The sequence below is a fragment of the Pipistrellus kuhlii genome, unplaced genomic scaffold, assembly GCF_014108245.1.
Source record: "Pipistrellus kuhlii isolate mPipKuh1 unplaced genomic scaffold, mPipKuh1.p scaffold_m20_p_3, whole genome shotgun sequence".
Taxonomy (NCBI): Eukaryota; Metazoa; Chordata; class Mammalia; order Chiroptera; family Vespertilionidae; genus Pipistrellus; species Pipistrellus kuhlii.
The window spans coordinates 35,546,379-35,560,792 of record NW_023425529.1 but is presented as its reverse complement, the minus strand read 5'-3'; the positions used below and the strand labels follow the sequence as shown (position 1 = coordinate 35,560,792).

The 14,414-nt window shown below is 35.0% G+C and overlaps 1 protein-coding gene across 3 annotated transcripts in view; it reads right to left on the bottom strand.

The window, feature by feature from the left end:
* CNTN1 (contactin 1) overlaps positions 1–14,414 on the bottom strand; it is a 270,443-nt gene that overhangs the window by 161,360 nt on the left and 94,669 nt on the right. The window contains exon 3 of one of the 3 annotated variants that reach the window (XM_045587921.1): positions 6,833–6,931. The exons of the other annotated variants lie outside the window; for them this stretch is intronic. The gene's annotated coding sequence lies outside the window, so the exon portion shown is untranslated. The remainder of the gene's footprint in view (positions 1–6,832; positions 6,932–14,414) is intronic. 3 annotated transcript variants of the gene reach the window in all.

Genomic DNA, 14,414 nt, shown 5'->3' with positions numbered 1-14,414 from the left:
GAAAAGCAATAAACATAAGTCCTCGGGTGAAGATTAAGAAACAACAATATCACCAAGACATTAATGACAAATATTTACCAACTATTTGTAATGTATCAGACAGTATGCTAAAGGCTAAGGATCTGGACATGAACAGAATAATAATTGCTCCCAGGAAACCTAAAAACAGTTTGAATGTTATATAAAACTAGAAGTCCATTGCATGAAAATTTGTGCACTTAGGGAAATCCCTCAGCCCAGCCTGTGCCCTCTCACAGTCAGGCCCCCTTGGGGGATGTCCCCTGCCAATTTAGGCCTGCGCCTAGGGGGATCAGGCCTGAGCTGGCAGTAAGACATCCCTCTAGCAGCCTGGACACCCTTGGGGGGATGTCCACTGACAGCTTAGGACAATTTTAAGCACTGCACTTGCAGATGTCAACCTCTTGAGGCTGAGTGGAGCTCCCCTGGTGGAAGTGCACTGGCCACCAAACGGTATCTCCTGCGTTGAATGCCTGCCCCCTGGTGGTCAGTGTGCATCATAGCGACCAGTCTTTCCTGGTTATTCCACCATTAGGGTCAATTTGCATATTACCCTTTTATTATATAGAATAATTTAAAATATTTTCTCTTCGTTCCTCCTATTCACATAACTTCTAAGTAAGAAATGTTTTATTACAATATCCACAGTACTTTTGCTGGGAAGAAGATCTGGTCAATTTTTTAAGTCACCAAATGTTTTTATATTTATTTTTTTGTATGCTCACTCATTCCAACCATCCGAACCTGCCATTTACAACATAATCATTGTAAAAACTATCACAAAATGTACTCATTGATGGTAGTGGGAGAGGTGGCTCTGGGAGATATAAAAATATCTCAATCTTGGTGGTCATGCATGTTTCCTTAGGTACAGTTAGTCTTCATTGAGATTGAAGGCCACATTCATAGAGAAGCTGACATTATTAACATGACATTCAAATCTTCAGTTACAGATATATCTTAGATCCAGCTAAAACCCAACCTCAACCTTCCCAACATTTGCTTGTACAGAACTCTGTCACATGAAACTATATCCTTCTAATAGTCCCCCCTCTTGCTTAAGCTAGTTTAAGATATATATATTTTTTGTCATTAAAAAAATCCTACTACTAAAGGATTCATATTACATTCTATATGTTCATTTAACATAACACATGTTCTCTCCATTTGATGATATGACAAGCCATAGTGTCTTAACATTAATAAAATGTGATAACATTAATTAATATGATCATTCATTCAACACATAATTATTGAACATGTGCTATCTTCATGGCACTGTATCAAACACTGGGGAAGCAATGATGAACAAGAGAGATATATTCTTTATACAGTAGGCTTTCCTGGTTAGTATCACTTTTTTTTTTTCTCCTGTAGGAGCTAAGAAGGAGGGCAAAAGGGTCTTAAAACATCTCCCTTGGGAAAAGAATTTTTTAAATATTCTATCACTAATAATTTAGGAAAACCAATAACTACTTAATCTGAATTTATTGATGACCCATTATTAATTAAACTACTCATGAAATTAATTGGAAGGCAGATATTTTAGAAATGATCATATTGGCTAAAAATATCAAAGTTTTGATCTTGATGGCATTAGAGCTTGACTAGCAAACTAGATAGCAATTGATTGGCCTGAGAACTATAGTTGATAGTATCAGAAAAATAATCTTTTAGGTTAGATAGGAAAATAAGAGGAAAGAGTGGTGTTAATCCCAAACTTATATAGGGAAAATGGAAATAGCTCTTCCACTTAGAACCCGTGTATCTATCCTGAAGGTCAATCAGAATAGCCACATTAAGCTAAGCCCCTCCTACAAATATTACTGTGCATAGGATTTTTTAAAATATATTTCATTGATTTTTTTACAGAGAGGAAGGGAGAGGGATAGAAAGTTAGAAACATCAATGATAGAGGGACATCAATCAGCTGCCTCCTGCACCCCCTCCCCTCCCCCCCACTGGGGTTGTGACCGCAGCTAAGGTACATGCCATGCCCTTAACCAGAATCTAACCTGGGACTTTAAGTCTGCACGCCAATGCTCTATCCATCGAGCCAAACCAGTTTTGGCTGTGCATGTGATTTTGCTATTAATCCACTAGCGGCCTGATGCATGAATTTCATGCAAGAGTAGGTCTTCCCAGCCCTGAGGTTTCATCTGAAGGATCGTTCTGCTGTTCAGCTGTTTGGTCGATTTGCATATTATGCTTTTATTATAATAGACAATAATTTAAAAGGTGCTTAACCCACTACATTCATTGAGACATTGCTATTATCACTTAGTAGACAACGACAACTTCAGGAATTTTTTTCTAAAGATAAGATTATATTCAGATTTTCTGTAGTCTGACAAATTCTCTTTTTAGTAGGGTTAAAGTTCTTATTCTTTACTTTATTTATTATTTTTCAGTATTATGTTCCAGCCAAATCCTCATATACTAATCAATCTAAAGCCAGAACTTATAGGAAACACAAAACTAGAAAATGAAAAGTAAATTTTATACATATAATAATTGCACAGAATAAATTTCTTCGGTGGTAAGCATTTCTAAATTTTCTACTAAAATTTCCCTTCTGTATAAACCAGTTCATTATGATTTCAAAGAACTTAAATAATAATAAACGTCATTTTTCCATGGTCAAGTAAAAGGAAAAAAAAAGTAGTTGTTTTCTATTATTTTTATCTAATTGTTCTTAAACTTGGGTATCCTGATACTAAACTATTTTGTTTATTAATGGTCCATCTAATTCACCTCTTGGCTGTCTTCTTATCCAGTTCCTCAATAGATTCTCCTGTTTGTAACCCTTCTTCTCTTCTTGCCAACTAATATTTCAACTCCCATCTGTTTAAATTCCTATGTTCTTTCTGGCACAGCTCTGCCTCCAGATTCCCTCCCAGCCACCTACCTTGTTGCCCTTCCATCTGCTAGCATGACTAGTATCTTTTCTAACCTATTTCCAGTCTAAATCATCTCCAATTCTCCATTTTAAGTTGCAAACAAATTTCATCAGCATTTATCTTTTAAAGGGCTATTGTGATTGTAATATATATACTGGAATTATAAGGGGAAGTTAAAAGACATACATTTTAAACAAACATTTAGTGTTTGAATTCTTATTTCTTTTAAAGTCACTCATGCATCTCAACTCTTCTCAGTGATGCTGTTTTGAAATAATAGACTGTGCCGCCAAAAGACACTGCTAAGGGCTTTTGGTATATACTCTTCAGAGTACTAACTACTTCTGTGTGGCCTAATTTGAGTTAGTCTTGGGCTTAACTGTTTGGTCCATTGTTCCAAGTTTTGTATTCACTGATGAGTAGCAACTACATTCTCAAGATAGTTCGAAAAAAATTTTAATCTAGAATATTATCTAGTTACCTACTGGATATCAAAGACCTTATGTAAACAACAGTAGCACTTGTTAATTACAGTTTCAGAATTTGATATTGAAGTAGCATGAGGTTGCATTTTCTTTTAACATTGATTTCGTTACTTGATAAGGTAGATGCTCATTTTCATGTAACAGATATGATATACTACAAATTGTAGAAGGCTCAGGAAAATATTTAAAATTTTGGAACTATGTAGCTTTTCATAAAAGTAAAAACTTCTAATTCTCCATTCTTATTTCTGAAGGATATACCCTCCTCTGTCAAGCACAATTTGGACAAGAGTAAAACACTTTTATGGGAAGTTCACTCAGAATTTACCTGTTCATTCAAAATATCATGGATGTTTATTAAAAGTACAATGATTTTTTTAAAAAAATTGACTGGTTTCTTTTTAGTACTGGGAGTATAATATTTCCACTGATGTTAATTGGTGCTAAAGAATAACTTAAGAACCGTTTCATTTTGTTTTAATAAAGGTTTTATTCTTATCCAGGTATATAGTACACTCAGTAGGTCTGGAGAGGATCGCCATTGAAAGCATAGCATGTTCTACTCACAGGTCCCAAGAGAAGGGAGCATGCCAAGCAATGGGTTATGTGTGTATGTGTGGGTGGGGGTGGGGGAGCTTTGAGATCATGGGTGATGGTCAGGAGGCCAAGGGAGAGCAAGTTGAAACTGTGAGCAAGAGCCTTTACTGTGGCTTTTGCCAGAAGCAGGCACAGTAAAAGCGGATTTAGGATTGGCTAGCTGGAATAATTTCAGAGAGCTCTGGGGCATGGAGCTTTCTCTAGACTTCTGGTACTTGTCCCTGGGTGACTAAGGCAGGAGGAAAGTGGCCCAGGGTGATTGGTAACTTTTACACAATCCGAGTTTATGGTTAATGTTATAGAACATGTAAGGTTAGATGTAGATGTGTAATTTTTTATTATCACAGTGCAAAAAATCCCTTATTAGTTTAAGCATTTATTTCCTATAAGAAAATTGACAGTTTACAATTTTAAAATATTTTTCTCAACTGACCTCATCCTCTCATCTCAAAAAATTAATTTTAAATGAATTATAAAACCTTATACTACTAAATCATATTTCAAAATTCTTACAAGTTGATTTTAAGAGACACTAATAACATATACCAACTATGAATGTGAGTATATTTTTCTTTCAAATATCTTATATTTTATGTTTCACTACTATAGTTTTCATTCCATATCACCTTTTCCCCCCCTTTTATTACATATTTTTTACATCTTCAGTCTCTTTTCCAACTGTATTTAATATGATTATAATTTGCAGTAATAACCACTAAACTCATCTTGGTGGTTCATCTCATATTGTGGTTGATATTCAAATATTCTCGTGAATTCCTTGTTAGTTTCTCCCAGTTGATAACCTATAAAAATTAATTATAACTACTCTGGAAATAGGGAACGGAGCACATCTCATTTCATATTTTCCTCATATATGCCAGGAAATATTCTTCATCTGAACATCAAGTATTTTCCATAAAATTGATAAATGGCTTTGTTTAAGACACAGCAATGACAGAGAGGCTTAAACAAGTACAAATGCAGAATACATAGACCCCCTTGCTTATCCAACCTCCCCATGTCAGCCCATTAATTTTGCTGCCCTGATCTTGTCAGCCAGCATGGGTGTTTTTCTCCTTCTACTGTCACCTCAACAAGTGGCACTGTCATGATACTCATTACTCAGAATTTAGTGTGTCATTAGGCAATAAATATATTTAAATGTATGCCCTCTCCATTCTGTCTCATTTTCCTTTAGACCCCGTTTTATCTGCTCTTAATGGGGCACCTCAGCCAGGGGCATTTGAACAGAACTGAGCCATATGACTCAGTATCAAGAGACCTCTAAGTTGGAGAGGCAATCACTCCTCCTTCCTAAGGAAGCGCTCCAAGTGTGAGTCTCTTCCTGTTCCTAAAGGAGATCAGCTGGAAGATTTAAACATACTGGACAAGGGCTGAGGGCTCTGGGCCACTCCTGGCAGATGACAGGAAACCCGGCAGTTGACAGGAAACCCACGTAACAGAGTAACACCGTAGCAGAATTGAAATGCACTGTGAAATGTCTGAAAGGTAGTTTTTCTGACCTCTAATTACTATCCCTATGTAGTTCTCTCTCTCTTTAAAAAATTAAAATAAGTGATGCCTGGTTTACAAAGCACACTTGGCCTTATCTATTATTTGGGTCTTAAGAGATTATGTAGCAAACATATTTTTTCAAAAAGCATCATCAACATAATTGAGGAAGTAGATATACATACATGTGACACTGAATTTTTAAATAAACCCTATGTTACAATGTGTATATATATATGTGTGTGTGTGTGTACATATATATTTTATGGAGATATATATATATATATATATATATAGAGAGAGAGAGAGAGAGAGAGAGAGAGAGAGAGAGACTAATAGTTTAAATTACTATTTAAAAAATATTTAAAATCTTCACTATCCTTAGAGTTTCTTACTGAATGGTTGTTCTTGCTTCTTTTCCACCCTAAAGATACGTCCAGGAATTCATATCATATTCAATTCACATTATTTGCATATTTATTAACTATTTGCCTTGATATGTAACCAAGCAGCTTTAATTCACAAAGTCTGACAAGCATAGTATAAAACTACATTATTTAGTTTTTCAGAGTTATTGTAAATTTTATTTGGTTTTTACACAATTGAATAAGTCTGATTTTTAAAACACTAAGGAAAGAAAGCTTTCTTTTTGGTAAATTTCCAAATATGCCATCTACCCATTTGTCTCAGAGCAAGACATGCTAGACAGGGGGGAAACACAGCACCACAGGTAGAAGCCAAACTCTTTTGTTTCTGACAGCAAGGTCTTCCTTCAAGGACATGCTAGTCCAAACTGTTTTCCTTCCATCTGCTGCACAGAATGTGAGTGTGAGTCCCTAGGACTTCCCTTTACTTCTGGGAGGACTGAGCATTTGGGGCGTCTACCAACATCTTTCACCATAATTTGAACACGTTGGCATTAAGGAAATAATCGGAGCCACAGCAATACCAAAGCCCTGCTGAAACTTCTCCACAAGGAGGTAATTTTTTTTTTTTTTATTGATTCAGCAGACTCTCAGTGCTGCCCCTCCCTAATTTGCAGGCTTCTGTCTAGCCCAGACCCACATTCCTGATCTCTGGTACCTCCTTGAAAAGCTTTGCATGCAAAATAATATACCTTATGGCACCACAATATATATATAAAAAAAAAAAACATAAAATACAGTCGGCTTTCAGTTAGCATCACAATTGAGAGCCCTGACACTGCATCACAATATTGAGGTCTGAGTCAACCGTACTGATAATACTGCACCGCTGTGATCCTCACTCAGCACATTCTTGTTTACAACGATCTAACCCAGAGAAAAACCCCCGACTTACCTCATATGCTGAAAGATCTCTCGTTCTAGTTGTAATATTTATTGCAAATTACCCATCTGAATAAATGCAGCCACAGTTATACCGCAAGCCGCCTCTCTCCTGCAGCGGGAAGCAAGTTAAAAGGACTTCAAGCTGTGACCTCAGAGGCAGGCACAGCCGCTCCCATCCTTCAGCCAACCTTCTGAGAAGAGCAGGTTAGATGACAGCCAAGCTGGCTCTCTGCACAGCGATACTTTCAAATAAAGCATTCTGTGCCCGGAGCCTGGGGGACTTACATCTTCCAAATTCGGCTGGACCTAGTCAATGCTGCTTCTGTGCCTGCAAATATTAAGCATTTCACTGCAGTCACTTTAATGCAAGAAACTATCTGAGGCGACTTCACAAACCCTGTCATTCTGTTCCGAGACTGAAGAATGAGCACCGCATGCATAATTCATGCATTAACATCTTCAGTGCACTTCCTGTAGCCACTGTTCTATCCAGTAATGGGCTATTGATCACCTCATTGCTAAGGCAATTGGAGCTCCGTGATTGGTTCACTTCCACAAGCAAAATTACAACCGAAATCGCAGGCAGAAGCCTCCTACCGGGCAGCAGCACCCACGGGGGTAAAACACTCACATGGAGGAGATGACATTTGCATACTGCAGAGTGTTTAAACTGAACTCTCATCTGCAAAAACGCAACAGCATCTGTTGTCTTTTATTCAGAAGGCATATTTCTGCAGATTTAAGTTTATTATTTTACATCATAAGTAAGATCTCTGGAGGTGTTGTTTTTTTGGTGGGGTTTTTTTTTTTTTCCCCTCTACCATTTTTGGAAAATTAACAAGGCTAAACTGAAAATTAAGAGAAAGGGGGGAAAAACACCGCACACAGAAAAAATGATGTGTGGCTATAAGTCATAAACATTTACCTGGGCTCATTTGAATAACCTTTCTTAGAAAACTTTAATTTAAAAAATAATACATTTCTCATTTCAATAATGTGGAAGACGTTTCTTTAAAAAATGATTATAATTGGCCCACGTGTTCCTCATTGTTAACTGTTTTGGGCTGTAAGCACATCTCTGGGTGTGTCAGGATTTCTGAGAGCCCTTTCTCTTAGAATTTACGCATCTGAGAACACATCATGGCTTCTCTTAGTCTTTTTTACTGCCTCCGAAAAGCAGGCTTTTAAACAAAATGTGCATTTAATTATGCTAATGTTCACCAAGGGAAAACACAGGTAGCATTTTAAAATGCCATAGTAGGCCTGGCCAGTGAGGCTCAGTGGTTCAGCTTCATTTTATGAACCAGGAGATCTGGGTTCCATCCCTGGTTAGGGCACATGCCTGCGTTGTGGCTAGATCCCCAGTAGGGAGCATGTAGGAGGCAGACAATCATCAATGATTCTCTCTGATCATTGATGTCTCTATCTCTCTCTCTCTCTTCCTTCCTCTCTCAAATCAATTAAAAAAATAGATTTAAAAATTTTAAATGTCATAATAGTGTTTGCAAAAATACTATAGTGAGAGATCTATATAAATTATGCATGCATATATAGAAAATATTTTCTATTTTCCAAAGTATCTTCAATGTTAAAATTAATTAAGCTGCAGTTGCTGTTTTTCACCGGAAAAAAACCCGAATACGAAATTATGAAGAACATTTAGAAGCCTAAGGCCATGTCTTTCTAAAGCCTCTTTCTATACACACACAGGTACAACATGCAAGCATATAAGTATCATATTTCTATGATAAGACCATTTGTTAAAACCAGAGTAAAACCTTCAAATTCATGGGTGGGGGCTAGAGGACATGATAACTGTCAGAGTATATCCCATCTAACCATTACTAGTACACGCAGGGAGCAATTCACTCTTAGAGGAGGCATGGTAACAGAGAATTTTAGTCAATAAACAAGTAAGAATTGCTATCAACCTGCAAGGGTAATACTGGTGCTGATGACAATAGAGATGGAGTTTAGGGATGTTCAGAGAGATCTCTCTTCCTTCCTAGTGCATATAAAAGGTCATAATGCCTGCTAGGCCATAGATAAGATAATGATACCTAATTGAGGAAGACTATGTTAAATTAGTTTACATGGCAATTTGAGAAATTTACCATCTAAGAACCATGTATATCCCATATTCTGTAATATTTAGTTCTGCCCCAGGTAGATTCTATTTGTATAGAATCTTTAATATAATCAAATTCCGGTAAACTACATAGTAGACCTTATTTTATAATATATATCTAAATTATATTCTTTCTTCTTTAAAAAGAAGACTGGAATACCTCAAAAGCTTAAACAATACAGAATTTGTAGCCAAGGACTAATAAATATCCTGTTAAGAGTTTTACCAATTTAATAATCTATGGAAGCAATTTCATATGAAGATACTATCTCATTTAAAGATAGTAGGACATTTAAATTCTTAGCTTTTAAGTCATCAGATATGAGGATACAGAGTTCAATAATTAAGAAAATCTAAATTGCTGGCATAAACTAAGTTAACTATACATTTAAGCTCTGGAAATGAAAGCTTTCTGAAATGACAGGACTCAATGATGTATAATCAACTGGCTAGGAAGAACATTAACTTAATCCACCTCTCCTTCAGCAAGTGACAGGAGAGTCAGTTTCTTTTCTCACAAATACCCACAACCTTGGTCAAAAATGAAGATAGTAACTTTGCTTCTTCTTGGTAGATTTGCAGATTCAACTGTTTTAAAGGTAGGGAGAAACACACAAACACCTCATCAGTCTAGAACAGCACAAGATTAGAAAAGGGTACAGGATGAGAAAAGCAATGGAGATAGTAAGTCCCTAAGAAATCAGAAGGAGGAAGCAAACAAGTCTGAAATGAAAACAACTGGGGCAAAGTAGTCCATTGCATCCCAGATGAAACAAAGCCGAAGGCCGTGATAAAGAGCCAATTTCCACTTTCCAGAAGTCTGGCTATCCCTGAGAAACACACTTAACCGATCTTTGCAAATGGATAGAAAGCAGAGATGGCTACTTTAGATAAATCTGATCTCTTTGTAGATCAAAAGGCCTCCCAATATCTTGAATTTATAATGCATGTAAAATACGGTGTAAACTCCGTAATGTACAACAGAGTCAATAAAATGAATCAAAATTTATGAAAACATCAAAGAATATTTAGTCTACTAAATTTTTAATATCTCCTAAGATGCATAGCTAGTCTGCCTATTATCATTTGGAAAAATGCAAAATGTATATCCTTATAAGAAGATATAGTGTCATATACAGTTAGGAGAATAATTCAGCCTACTAAAGTTTCTACATTCCTGATCTCAAGAGTTGTGGGGGCACACTACATTTGTTCTGAGATTTAACACATTCTTTCTACTTTTCACCTTGTCCTATCAATACCATAGTCTTTCCCTAATCATAACGCATTCATTTGATTTTAAAATATGCATTATTTTACATAAAAGGAATTGTGCCAAATGCTAGGAAAATACATAATTATAGGTCAGTGGATGATTCCAATGTGTTTATTCTTTAGTTAGGAAAATAAGTAAACACATAGATGTAGAGTGATTAATATAATCACCATAATACACATGAAACAAAGCAGACAGAACTGTGTCTATATCATTCATACTTTCTAGGGAAGTGTTAATTCTTCTTATTTTTATTCCACTATATGAGGCAGACCAGAAGAAGAGATATTGACATTACCAAATGCCCATGGGACATTAAACAATAATTTGTAGAGGGGGTGATATTTAAAGGAGCTGGGTAGTAAATTGCATTAACATAGTTCTTAATGTTTGACAAATCTGAGATTAATTTCAGAATTCTCTGAATTTGCATGACCTTCCACAAGCATCAACTTTATTATACAGAAACCAAGCTAAGTATCTTTTGATGAGAATTAAATTACTTAAAGCAAAAGAGTTAAAAATTCAGTTTGTATAGTCAGTCAGAGTTTAAATCCTGCTTCAGCTTCCTAATCTTGGAAATGGGGATTTTATCAACATTATAGATTTATTAGGAAATTCAAACATTGCAATATCTTTATAGCACTTAACATAATTTCTGACACAGTAAAGACTTTAGACACATTAATTCAATTCCTCCTAATGCTTAGTCTTGAAAGAAAGGCTTGAATGACAAGTCATTTCTAGTAAAGAGAACAACATGGACATTTGTAGGGAGGCAGGGCATCACACAATATGCTTAAAAAACTAAAGTAGCTATATTATGAGAATTTTGGATACAATAGACATTTTGTCAGGTGATAAGGCAATATTATATAAAATCTGATTTCTGCAATATCTTTTTCTTAAGCTCTGTTAAAATCCTGATTACATGGAACATTTTTAACACCGTTAAAAAGTGTGAAACTCTTCTACAGAGAGATATTTCAAAATTGCTCCATGAGAATATGACTAGGTTTTATGATGGGAAGATAGATTAGTTGTAGTAACCATAGGGAAAGAATACATTTAATAGGACACACCACTTGTAGTCTGCCAGAGTGATAAGGGCTTATACAAGGCAGATATAATGATGTGGAGATTTAAAATATATATTCTAGAGATATTTATTTAAGAAATTCACCAGTAGGATTATGAGATTAGGAAGAATAAAAGATTTTTATGGTGGTGACTTGGTAACTCAGTGAACTTCTCTTCCCTCACTTCTATGTAACATAAAAATAAAAATCTTTTAAAAATAACTACTGATATTATAAAAAAGATATTGAGATTATAATATTAAATATAAGCAAAGGAGGGGTAAACTAAGAAGCAAGAGAAAGAACTGTTAAAGAATTAAAAAGAGAAATTTCCAGTTGACACCTTGATAATAAGGATATAGTTCACTAAATAGGTTGGGGAGTTACCAGAATTGTTTAAGCAGGAAAGTCAAAGAAATAGCTCAAGGTAGAATGTGTACAATGAAAATAAGACGAAGCATGAAACCCAGAGACAAGACCAGGTACACAGGAGCCTTATGTCAATTTAACATCTTGACATGATTAACACATTCATTGCAAAAGGGAAAATTGCTAACATATATTAAACATATACTAGAAGGCTGGAACAATGCTTAGTACTTCAATAAACTGATTGCATTTGATCATCACAAAGCTCTTGTGAGCAAAGGTGCATTTATTTCCACTTGTCAAGAAGTCCCACTGAGCCGAAACCGGTTTGGCTCAGTGGATAGAGCGTCGGCCTGCGGACTGTAAGGTCCCAGGTTCGATTTAGGTCAAGGGCATGTATTATACATTGGTTGCAGGCACATCCCCAGTAGGGGGTGTGCAAGAGGCAGCTGATCGATGATTCTCTCTCATCGATGTTTCTAACTCTCTATCCCTCTCTCCTCCTCTCAGTAAAAAATCAATAAAATATATATATATATATTTTAAAAAGAAGTCCCACTGAAAGAAAAGTTAAGCAATGAACAGGTGAGCATCCAGATTTAAGTTTTCCTTTCAAGTCTCTTCCCTGACATCAAACTGCTGACCTATCTCACTGAACTTCATCATAACAGAATGTTTTCTCTTCATCTCTTTGCCTTTTTTATTTCTCAGAAGATCATTAAATCATGTTTCATATGAAAAGTATATGTAGTAATCAATACTAGTTTAAAAATTTAGAGAAAGATACATTAGAATATGGAAAAGAAATGTATTATTGCTTCCAACACATATTTTATATATTACAGATTACCAAATGAATATTATATCATTTTGTCTGAATCAGTTAACAAAGAAGATATTATTCCATTCTATAGGTAAGAAAATAGGCTGAAATAGTTTAAGTAACTTTCTTCAGGATATATAGACATAAAGAATAAGATAGAATTTAAGTTTCAAATGATCAAAGTTCATGCTTATTTCACTTTATCATACTTTACAGTATTTTTTAAAAATCATCAAGTAATGAATTAAATAAAGTGCAGAAACCAAATATCATAATTTAAATATATGAAAGTTTAAAATAAAACCCATATGAATAATATTGCATATTGTCTAGAGATATGCACAGATACATGAAAGTAATGTCTGAAAAGTATATAAACGCTAAATCTCTACTGTAGTTACTTCTTGGGACAGGAAGGAGGATGGAGCATAGAGAGAACGTTATATGTTTATGTGTTTATTTATTAAGCTGGTAGTGGGCTTTCTTGTACTATCTAAATATTTAAAATATTAATAATGAATTTTAAAGTCAGGAAAATAAAAAATATGTAAGAAAAAGAACTCACAAGGTTTAGATGTGGATTTCCCCTCCCCACTCCCCTGCTTCTTTTTTTTTTTTTTTTCCAGTTTGTACTTCTCTTTCCAAGATGGAAATCAGAAAGAAAATAAAAAAGTTCCTAATGACACCCAAATCCATTATTAACATCTCTTCAGTCATTAGAAATAAATTTAGTTAAATAAAAAGGAGAAAATATATGTAAGGGAGTAAATATCAACACGTCTCAAAAGTTTGAGAAGTTGGACATTGTCTATGTAACATGAAAGGGTTCCTAGTTACGTTAAAACACACATTTTCTTAATATTTCAGTTGGTTTACAGACATCAGTATTCCAAATTATTCCCCAGGTTTCACAAAAATGACCCAATTTTAGCTTAATCTCCATATAAAACAGATCTACTAAGCATCCTCCTATGGTTACAGATATAATTGAAAAATATAATTAAAGTCTTTTAAATCTATGAGAGTATAACAACTCCCAAATAATCCTAATAATCCGTATTTAATTATATTTACCTTTAGTTATCTTAAGAAAGGCTTTCTGTTTTTTAAGTGACTAAATCCTCTTGCAGGAAGACATTAAAATTCAAGTAAGAGATATCAGAAGCCAGTTCAACCCCATGAGATTCATGGAAGCAGCTCAGGTACATGCCAACCTGTTCTCCCTAAATACACATTAGGGAAGAACTTTTAAAAGTATATTCTCCTTCTCTAGTAAAAAATGTGAGTATTTTCAAACTATTTTTGTTTAAATATATTTCTAGTTTAAAAATAATTAGACCTATCTTGGTGTGTGTGTGTGTGTGTGTGTGTGTGTCACACACACACACACACACACACACACACACACACACACATATATATATATATATATATATATATATATATATATATATATATATATATATATATATAATTTTTTAATCCTTACCTGAGGATATTTTCAATGATATTGATATTTTTGAGGGAGGGAGGGAGAGAGAGAGAGAGAGAGAGAGAGAGAGAGAGAGAGAGAGAGAGAGAGAGAGAGAGAGAGAGAGAAATATTGATCTGTTGCTTCCTATATGCACCCTGAACCTAGGTATGTGCCTTGACTGGGAATCCAACCCTCAACTATTCTGGTATAAGGAACTATGCTCAACCAACTGAACCCCCGGCTGAGCATCACAATACTTTTTGTTAAAACAAAAGTTTGTACACTCTTAAGTCTTTTAGAATTTTTGAGTTGTTTTTTTTTTAAAAAGGACTAAACCTATAACTTACTTCTTTAAGAAGGTTTATTGCGGGGGGGGGGGGGGGGCGGGAAGATTTATTGCATAAATTCATGAATGAATAAATGACAACAAAAGAGATGATACT